Raw genomic sequence first — 10,000 nt, forward strand, 5'->3', positions numbered from 1 at the left:
TCTTGCTCTGTCTCTCTCTCCCTCTCTTCATCTCTCTCCCTCTCTCTCCCTCTCACTCTGTTTCTCTCTCTCCCTTTGTCTCTCTCTCTCGCCCTCTCTCTCTCTTCCCTCCCTCTCTCTCCCTCTCCCTCTCTCCGTCTCTCTCCAACTCTCTCCGCGTGTCTCTTGTTCTCTCTCCCACTCTCACTCTATCTCTCTCTCCCTCACTCTCTCTTTCCCTCTCCCTATCCTTCTGTCTCTCCCTCTCCCTGTCATTGCCTCTCCCTCAGTCTCTCTCTCTCACTCTCCCTCTGTCTCTCTTTCCTGCTCTGACTCTCCCTCTCCCTCTGCTTCTCTCTCTCAATCTCTCCCTCTGTCTCTCCCTCTCCCTCTGTTTCTCTCTCTCTCACCGCTCTCTCTCTCTCCCCCTCCCTCTCTCTCTCCCTCTCCCTCTGTCTCTCCCTCTCCCTCTGTCTTTCCCTCTCCCTCTGTCTCTCCCTCTTCCTCTGTCTCTCCCTCTTCCTCTCTCTCTCTTTCCCAATCTCCATCTCTCATCCTCTCTCTCCCTCTGTCCCTTCCTTTCCTTCTGTCTCTCCCTCTCTCTCTCTTCCTCTGACACTCCCTCTCACTCTATCTCTCCCTCTCCCTCTGTCTCTCCCACTCTCTCTCCCTGTGTCTCTCTCTCCCACTGTCTCTCTGTCTCCCTCTCCCTCTCTCTCTGTCTCTCCCTCTCTCTCTGTCTCTCCCACTCTCTCTCTCCCTCTCCCTCTGTCTCTCTTTCCCAAACTCCATCTCTCATCCTCTCGCCCCCTCTATCTCTCCCTCTCCCTCTGTCTCTCCCACTCTCTCTCCCTGTGTCCCTCTCTCTCCCTCTGTCTCTCTGTCTCCCTCTCCCTCTCTCTCTGTCTCTCCCTCTCTCTCTCTCCCTCTGTCTCTCTCTCCCTCTCCCACTCCCTCTGTTTCTCTCTCTCCCTCTGTCTCGCTCTATCTCACTCTCGCTCTCCCTCACACTCGCTCTCCCTCTCCCTCTCTCTCTGTCTCTCTCCCTCCCTCTGTCTCTCCCTCTGTCTCTCCCTCTCCCTCAGTCTCTCTCCCTCTCCCTCTCCTGCTGTCGCACTCCCTCTGCATCTCCCTCTGTCTATCTCTCCCTCTCCCTCTGTCTCCCTCTCCATCTCACACTGTCTGTCTCTCTCTCTCTCCCTCTCCCTCTGCCTCTCTCTCTCTACCACTCCCTCTGCCTCACTCTCCATCTGTCTCTCTCTCCATCTCCCTCTGCCTCTCCCTCCCTCTCCCTCTGCCTCTCTCCCAATCCCTCTGTCTCCCCCTCCCTCTCTCTCTCTCTCTCTCACCCTCTCCCTCTGTCTCTCTCTCCCTCTGTCTCTCTCTCCCTCTCCCTCTGTCTCTCTTTCCCTCTCCCTCTGTCTCTCTTTCCCTCTCCCTGTCTCTCTTTCCCCCTCTGTCTCTCTCTCTCTCTCCCTCTCCCTCTGCCTTACTCTGCACCTCCATCTGCCTCTCTCTCCATCTCCCTTTGCCTCTCCCTCCCTCTCCCTCTGTCTCTCTCTCCCTCTCCCTCACGCTGTCTCTCTACCCCCTCCCTCGCGCTGTCTCTCTCCCCCTCTCCCTCACTCTGTCTCTCTCTCTCTCTGTGTCTGTCTCTTCCTGTGAGTCTCTGTCTTCGTCTCTCCCTCAGTCTCTCTATCCCTCTGTCTCTTTCTCCCTCTCCCTCTGTCTCTCACTCTCTCTCCCTCTGCCTCTCTCTCTCCCTCTCCCTCTCCCTCTGCCTCTCTCTCTCCCTCTCCCTCTACCTCACTCTCCATCTCCCTTTCCCTCTGCCTCACTCTCCATCTCCCTGTCGCTCTCTCACTCTCCCTCTCTCCCTCTGTCTCTCTCTGTCCCTCAGTCTCTCTCTGTCCCTCAGTCTCTCCCTGTCTCTCTCTCCCACTGTCTCTCTCTCCCACTGTCTCTCTCTCCCACTGTCTCTCTCTCCCACTGTCTCTCTCTCCCACTGTCTCTCTCTCCCACTGTCTCTCTCTCCCACTGTCTCTCTCTCTCCCACTGTCTCTCTCTCTCCCACTGTCTCTCTCTCTCCCACTGTCTCTCTCTCCCACTGTCTCTCTCTCCCTCCGTCCCTCTCTCCCTCCGGCTCTCTCTCCCTCCGGCTCTCTCTCCCTCCGGCTCTCTCTCCCTCTGTCTCTCTCTCCCTCTGTATCTCTACCTCTCTCTCTCTACCACTCTCTCCCTCCCTCTGACTCTCCCTCCCTCTGACTCTCCCTCTGTCTCCCTCTCGCTCTGTCTCCCTCTCGCTCTGTTTCTCTCTCTCTCACTGCTCTCTCTCTCCCCCTCCCTCTCTCTCTCCCTCTCCCTCTGTCTCTCCCTTTCCCTCTGTCTCTCCCTCTCCCTCTGTCTCTCCCTTTCCCTCTGTCTCTCCCTCTTCCTCTCTCTCTCTTTCCCAATCTCCATCTCTCATCCTCTCTCTCCCTCTGTCCCTTCCTTTCCTTCTGTCTCTCCCTCTCTCTCTCTTCCTCTGACACTCCCTCTCACTCTATCTCTCCCTCTCCCTCTGTCTCTCCCACTCTCTCTCCCTGTGTCTCTCTCTCTCCGTCTCTCTGTCTCCCCCTCCCTCTCTCTCTGTCTCTCTCTGTCTCTCCCTCTCTCTCTCTCCCTCTGTCTCTCTCTCCCTCTCCCACTCCCTCTGTTTCTCTCTCTCCCTCTGTCTCGCTCTATCTCACTCTCGCTCTCCCTCACACTCGCTCTCCCTCTCCCTCTCTCTCTGTCTCTCCCCCTCCCTCTGTCTCTCCCTTTATCTCTCCCTCTCCCTCACCCTCTATCTCTCCCTCTCCCTCAGTCTCTCTCCCTCTCCCTCTCCTGCTGTCGCACTCCCTCTCCATCTCCCTCTGTCTATCTCTCCCTCTCCCTCTGTCTCCCTCTCCATCACACACTGTCTGTCTCTCTCTCTCTCCCTCTCCCTCTGCCTCTTTCTCTCTCCCTCTCCCTCTGCCTCACTCTCCATCACACACTGTCTGTCTCTCTCTCTCTCCCTCTCCCTCTGCCTCTTTCTCTCTCCCTCTCCCTCTGCCTCACTCTCGATCTGTCTCTCTCTCCATCTCCCTCTGCCTCTCCCTCCCTCTCCCTCTGCCTCTCTCCCAATCCCTCTGTCTCCCCCTCCCTCTCTCTCTCTCTCTCTCACCCTCTCCCTCTGTCTCTCTCTCCCTCTGTCTCTCTCTCCCTCTCCCTCTGTCTCTCTTTCCCTCTCCCTGTCTCTCTTTCCCTCTCCCTCTGTCTCTTTCTCCCTCTGTCTCTCTCTCTCTCTCCCTCTCCCTCTGCCTTACTCTGCACCTCCATCTGCCTCTCTCTCCATCTCCCTTTGCCTCTCCCTCCCTCTCCCTCTGTCTCTCTCTCCCTCTCCCTCACGCTGTCTCTCTCCCCCTCTCCCTCACTCTGTCTCTCTCTCTCTCTGTGTCTGTCTCTTCCTGTGAGTCTCTGTCTTCGTCTCTCCCTCTGTCTCTCTCTCCCTCAGTCTCTCTATCCCTCTGTCTCTTTCTCCCTCTCCCTCTGTCTCTCACTCTCTCTCCCTCTGCCTCTCTCTCTCCCTCTCCCTCTCCCTCTGCCTCTCTCTCTCCCTCTCCCTCTACCTCACTCTCCATCTCCCTTTCCCTCTGCCTCACTCTCCATCTCCCTGTCGCTCTCTCACTCTCCCTCTCTCCCTCTGTCTCTCTCTGTCCCTCAGTCTCTCTCTGTCCCTCAGTCTCTCTCTGTCCCTCAGTCTCTCCCTGTCTCTCTCTCCCACTGTCTCTCTCTCCCACTGTCTCTCTCTCTCCCACTGTCTCTCTCTCCCACTGTCTCTCTCTCCCACTGTCTCTCTCTCCCACTGTCTCTCTCTCCCACTGTCTCTCTCTCCCACTGTCTCTCTCTCCCACTGTCTCTCTCTCCCACTGTCTCTCTCTCCCACTGTCTCTCTCTCTCCCACTGTCTCTCTCTCTCCCACTGTCTCTCTCTCTCCCACTGTCTCTCTCTCCCACTGTCTCTCTCTCCCTCCGTCCCTCTCTCCCTCCGGCTCTCTCTCCCTCCGGCTCTCTCTCCCTCCGGCTCTCTCTCCCTCTGTCTCTCTCTCCCTCTGTATCTCTACCTCTCTCTCTCTACCACTCTCTCCCTCCCTCTGACTCTCCCTCCCTCTGACTCTCCCTCCCTCTGACTCTCCCTCTGTCTCCCTCTCGCTCTGTCTCCCTCTCGCTCTGTTTCTCTCTCTCTCACTGCTCTCTCTCTCCCCCTCCCTCTCTCTCTCCCTCTCTCACCCTCTCCCTCTGTCTCTCTCTCCCTCTGTCTCTCTCTCCCTCTCCCTCTGCCTCTCTCCCAATCCCTCTGTCTCCCCCTCCCTCTCTCTCTCTCTCTCTCACCCTCTCCCTCTGTCTCTCTCTCCCTCTGTCTCTCTCTCCCTCTCCCTCTGTCTCTCTTTCCCTCTCCCTCTGTCTCTCTTTCCCTCTCCCTGTCTCTCTTTCCCTCTCCCTCTGTCTCTTTCTCCCTCTGTCTCTCTCTCTCTCTCCCTCTCCCTCTGCCTTACTCTGCACCTCCATCTGCCTCTCTCTCCATCTCCCTTTGCCTCTCCCTCCCTCTCCCTCTGTCTCTCTCTCCCTCTCCCTCACGCTGTCTCTCTCCCCCTCTCCCTCACTCTGTCTCTCTCTCTCTCTGTGTCTGTCTCTTCCTGTGAGTCTCTGTCTTCGTCTCTCCCTCTGTCTCTCTCTCCCTCAGTCTCTCTATCCCTCTGTCTCTTTCTCCCTCTCCCTCTGTCTCTCACTCTCTCTCCCTCTGCCTCTCTCTCTCCCTCTCCCTCTCCCTCTGCCTCTCTCTCTCCCTCTCCCTCTACCTCACTCTCCATCTCCCTTTCCCTCTGCCTCACTCTCCATCTCCCTGTCGCTCTCTCACTCTCCCTCTCTCCCTCTGTCTCTCTCTGTCCCTCAGTCTCTCTCTGTCCCTCAGTCTCTCCCTGTCTCTCTCTCCCACTGTCTCTCTCTCCCTCTGTCTCTCTCTCCCTCTGTCTCTCTCTCCCTCTGTCTCTCTCTCCCTCTCCCTCTGCCTCTCTCCCAATCCCTCTGTCTCCCCCTCCCTCTCTCTCTCTCTCTCTCACCCTCTCCCTCTGTCTCTCTCTCCCTCTGTCTCTCTCTCCCTCTCCCTCTGTCTCTCTTTCCCTCTCCCTCTGTCTCTCTTTCCCTCTCCCTGTCTCTCTTTCCCTCTCCCTCTGTCTCTTTCTCCCTCTGTCTCTCTCTCTCTCTCCCTCTCCCTCTGCCTTACTCTGCACCTCCATCTGCCTCTCTCTCCATCTCCCTTTGCCTCTCCCTCCCTCTCCCTGTCTCTCTCTCCCTCTCCCTCGCGCTGTCTTTCTCCCCCTCTCCCTCGCACTGTCTCTCTCTCTCTCTGTGTCTGTCTCTTCCTGTGAGTCTCTGTCTTCGTCTCTCCCTCTGTCTCTCTCTCCCTCAGTCTCTCTATCCCTCTGTCTCTTTCTCCCTCTCCCTCTGTCTCTCACTCTCTCTCCCTCTGCCTCTCTCTCTCCCTCTCCCTCTCCCTCTGCCTCTCTCTCTCCCTCTCCCTCTACCTCACTCTCCATCTCCCTTTCCCTCTGCCTCACTCTCCATCTCCCTGTCGCTCTCTCACTCTCCCTCTCTCCCTCTGTCTCTCTCTGTCCCTCAGTCTCTCTCTGTCCCTCAGTCTCTCCCTGTCTCTCTCTCCCACTGTCTCTCTCTCCCACTGTCTCTCTCTCCCACTGTCTCTCTCTCCCACTGTCTCTCTCTCCCACTGTCTCTCTCTCCCACTGTCTCTCTCTCCCACTGTCTCTCTCTCCCACTGTCTCTCTCTCCCACTGTCTCTCTCTCCCACTGTCTCTCTCTCTCCCACTGTCTCTCTCTCTCCCACTGTCTCTCTCTCTCCCACTGTCTCTCTCTCTCCCACTGTCTCTCTCTCCCACTGTCTCTCTCTCCCTCCGTCCCTCTCTCCCTCCGGCTCTCTCTCCCTCCGGCTCTCTCTCCCTCCGGCTCTCTCTCCCTCTGTCTCTCTCTCCCTCTGTATCTCTACCTCTCTCTCTCTACCACTCTCTCCCTCCCTCTGACTCTCCCTCCCTCTGACTCTCCCTCTGTCTCCCTCTCGCTCTGTCTCCCTCTCGCTCTGTTTCTCTCTCTCTCACTGCTCTCTCTCTCCCCCTCCCTCTCTCTCTCCCTCTCCCTCTGTCTCTCCCTTTCCCTCTGTCTCTCCCTCTCCCTCTGTCTCTCCCTTTCCCTCTGTCTCTCCCTCTTCCTCTCTCTCTCTTTCCCAATCTCCATCTCTCATCCTCTCTCTCCCTCTGTCCCTTCCTTTCCTTCTGTCTCTCCCTCTCTCTCTCTTCCTCTGACACTCCCTCTCACTCTATCTCTCCCTCTCCCTCTGTCTCTCCCACTCTCTCTCCCTGTGTCTCTCTCTCTCCGTCTCTCTGTCTCCCCCTCCCTCTCTCTCTGTCTCTCTCTGTCTCTCCCTCTCTCTCTCTCCCTCTGTCTCTCTCTCCCTCTCCCACTCCCTCTGTTTCTCTCTCTCCCTCTGTCTCGCTCTATCTCACTCTCGCTCTCCCTCACACTCGCTCTCCCTCTCCCTCTCTCTCTGTCTCTCCCCCTCCCTCTGTCTCTCCCTTTATCTCTCCCTCTCCCTCACCCTCTATCTCTCCCTCTCCCTCAGTCTCTCTCCCTCTCCCTCTCCTGCTGTCGCACTCCCTCTCCATCTCCCTCTGTCTATCTCTCCCTCTCCCTCTGTCTCCCTCTCCATCACACACTGTCTGTCTCTCTCTCTCTCCCTCTCCCTCTGCCTCTTTCTCTCTCCCTCTCCCTCTGCCTCACTCTCGATCTGTCTCTCTCTCCATCTCCCTCTGCCTCTCCCTCCCTCTCCCTCTGCCTCTCTCCCAATTCCTCTGTCTACCCCTCCCTCTCTCTCTCACCCTCTCCCTCTGTCTCTCTCTCCCTCTGTCTCTCTTTCCCTCTCCCTCTGTCACTCTTTCCCTCTCCCTCTGTCACTCTTTCCCTCTCCCTCTGTCACTCTTTCCCTCTCCCTCTGTCACTCTTTCCCTCTCCCTCTGTCACTCTTTCCCTCTCCCTCTGTCACTCTTTCCCTCTCCCTCTGTCACTCTTTCCCTCTCCCTCTGTGTCACTCTCCCTCTCCCTTTGTCTCTCTTTCCCTCTCCCTCTGTCTCTCTTTCCCTCTCCCTCTGTCTCTCTCTCCCTCTCCCTCTGTCTCTCTCTCCCTCTCTCTCCCTCTCCCTCTGTTTCTCTCTCTCTCTACCTCTCCCTCTGCCTCACTCTGCATCTCCATCTGCCTCTCACTCAATCTCCCTTTGCCACTCCCTCCCTCTCCCTCTGTCTCTCTCTCCCTCTCCCTCTGCCTCTCTCTCTCTCTCTCTCCCTCTGCCTCTCTCTCTCTCTCTCTCTGCCTCTCTCTCCCTCTCCCTCTGTCTCTCTCTCTCCCACTCCCTCTGTCTCTCTCTCCCACTCCCTCTGTCTCTCTCTCTCTCCCTCTGCCTCTCCCTCCCACTCCCTGTCTCCCCCTCCCTCTCTCTCACCCTCTCCCTCTGTCTCTCTCTCCCTCTCTCTCCCTCTCCCTCTCCCTCTGTCTCTCCCTCTTCCTCTCTCTCTTTCCCAATCTCCATCTCTCACCTCTCTCTCCCTGTCCCTTTCTTTCCTTCTGTCTCTCCCTCTATCTCTCTTCCTCTGACACTCCCTCTCACTCTATCTCTCCCTCTGTCTCTCCCACTCTCTCTCCCTTTGTCTCTCTCTCTCCCTCTGTCTCTCTGTCTACCTCTCCCTCTCTCTCTGCCTCTCCCTCTCTCTCTCTCCCTCTGTCTCTCTCTCCCTCTGTCTCTCTCTCCCTCTGTCTCTCTCTCCCTCTACCTCTCCCTCTGTTTCTCTCTCTCCCTCTGTCTCGCTCTATCTCACTCTCGTTCTCCCTCTCCCTCTCTCTCTGTCTCTCCCCCTCCCTCTGTCTCTCCCACTATCTCTCCCTCTCCCTCTCCCGCTGTCGCACTCCCTCTCCATCTCCCTCTGTCTCTCTCTCCCTCTCCCTCTGTCTCTCTTTCCCTCTCCCTATGTCTCTCTTTCCCTCTCCCTATGTCTCTCTTTCCCTCTCCCTATGTCTCTCTCTCCCTCTCTCTCCCTCTCCCTCTCCCTCGAACTGTCTCTCTCTCCCTCTCCCGCTGTCTCCCTCTCCCTCTCCCGCTGTCTCTCTCTCCCTCTCCCTCTCCCTCCCACTCCCTCTGTCTCCCCCTCCCTCTCTCTCAACCTCTCCCTCTGCCTCTCACTCTGTCCCTCTCTCCCTCGCCCTCTCCCTCTCCCTCTGTCTCTGTCTCTCTCTCCCTCTGTCTCTCGCTCCCTCTCTCTCTCTCTCTCTCTCTCTCACTCTCCTTCTACCTCTCCCTCTCATCTGTCTCTCCCTCTTTCACCCTCTGTCTATCTCTCCCTCTCACCGTCTCTCTTCCTCTCTCTCCCTCTGTCTCTTTCTCTCCCTCTGTCTCTCTCTCTCTCTCTCCCTCTGTCTCTCTCTCTCTCCCTCTGTCTCTATCACTCTCTCTCCCTCTCCTTCTATCTCTCCCTCTCCCTCTGTCTCTCCCTCTCCCTCTGTCTCTCCCTCTCCCTCTGTCTCTCCCTCTCCCTCTGTCTCTCCCTCTGCCTCCCTCTCTCTCACTCTGTCGCTCTTTCTCCCTCTGTCTCTCTCTCTCTGTCGCTCTCGTTCTATCTCTCCCTCTCCCTCTGTCTTTCCCTCTCCCTCTGTCTCTCCCTCTCCCTCTGTCACCCTCTGTCTCTCTCTCCCTCTCACCGTCTCTGTTCCTCTCTCTCCCTCTGTCTCTCTTTCTCCCTCTGTCTCTCTCTCTCTCTCACTGTCCTTCTATCTCTCCCTCTCATCTGTCTCTCCCTCTGTCACCCTCTGTCTCTCTCTCTCCCTCTCACCGTCTCTCTTCCTCTCTCTCCCTCTGTCTCTCTCTCTCTCTCCCTCTGTCTCTCTCTCTCTCTCTCCCTCTGTCTCTCTCTCTCTCTCCCTCTGTCTCTATCGCTCTCTCTCCCTCTCCTTCTATCTCTCCCTCTCCCTCTCCTTCTATCTCTCCCTCTCCCTCTGTCTCTCCCTCTCCCTCTGTCTCTCCCTCTCCCTCTGTCTCTCCCTCTCCCTCTCCCTCTCCCTCTGTCTCTCTCTCTCCCTCTGTCTCTCTCTCTCCCTCTGTCTCTCTCTCTCCCTCTGTGTGTCTCTTTCTCATCCTCCCTCTGTTTGTCTCTCTCTATCTCTCTCTCTGTGTCTGTCTCTCCCTGTGAGTCTCTGTCTTCCTCTTTCCCTCTGTCTCTCTCTCCCTCTGTCTCTTCATCCCTCTGTCTCTCGTTCCCTCAGTTTCTCTCTCCCTCTCTCTCTGTCTCACCCTCTCTGTGTCTGTCTCTCCCTGTGAGTCTCTGTCTTCCTCTTTCCCTCTGTCTCACTCTCCCTCTGTCTCTTCATCCCTCTGTCTCTCGTTCCCTCTGTTTCTCTCTCCCTCTCTCTCTGTCTCTCCCTCTCGGTGTGTCTGTCTCTCCCTGTGAGTCTCTATCTTCTTCTCTCCTTCTGCCTCTCTCACTCTCTCTCCCTCTCCTTATATCTCTCCCTCTCCCTCTGTCTCTCTCTCTCTGTCTCGCTTTCCTTCTATCTCTCCCTCTCCCTCTGTCTCTCCATGTCCCTCCGTCGCCCTCTGTCTCTCTCTCCCTCTCACCGTCTCTGTTCCTCTCTCTCCTTCTGTCTCTCTCTCTCTCCCTCTGTCTCTCTCTCTCTCCCTCTGTCTCTCTCTCTCTCCCTCTGTCTCTCTCTCTCACCCTCTGTCTCTCCTTCTATCTCTCCCTCTCCCTCTGTCTCTCCCTCTCCCTTTGTCTCTCCCTCTCCCTCTGTGTGTGTCTCTCTCTCTCGCTCTCTCCCTCTCCTTCTATCTCTCCCTCTCCCTCCCTCTGTTTGTCTCTCTCTATCTCTCTCCCTCCCTCTGTCTGTCTGTCTCTCTCTCTGTGTCTGT

Source organism: Carcharodon carcharias, chromosome 14 (genome assembly GCF_017639515.1).
Source record: "Carcharodon carcharias isolate sCarCar2 chromosome 14, sCarCar2.pri, whole genome shotgun sequence".
In the NCBI taxonomy this organism is placed as follows: domain Eukaryota; kingdom Metazoa; phylum Chordata; class Chondrichthyes; order Lamniformes; family Lamnidae; genus Carcharodon; species Carcharodon carcharias.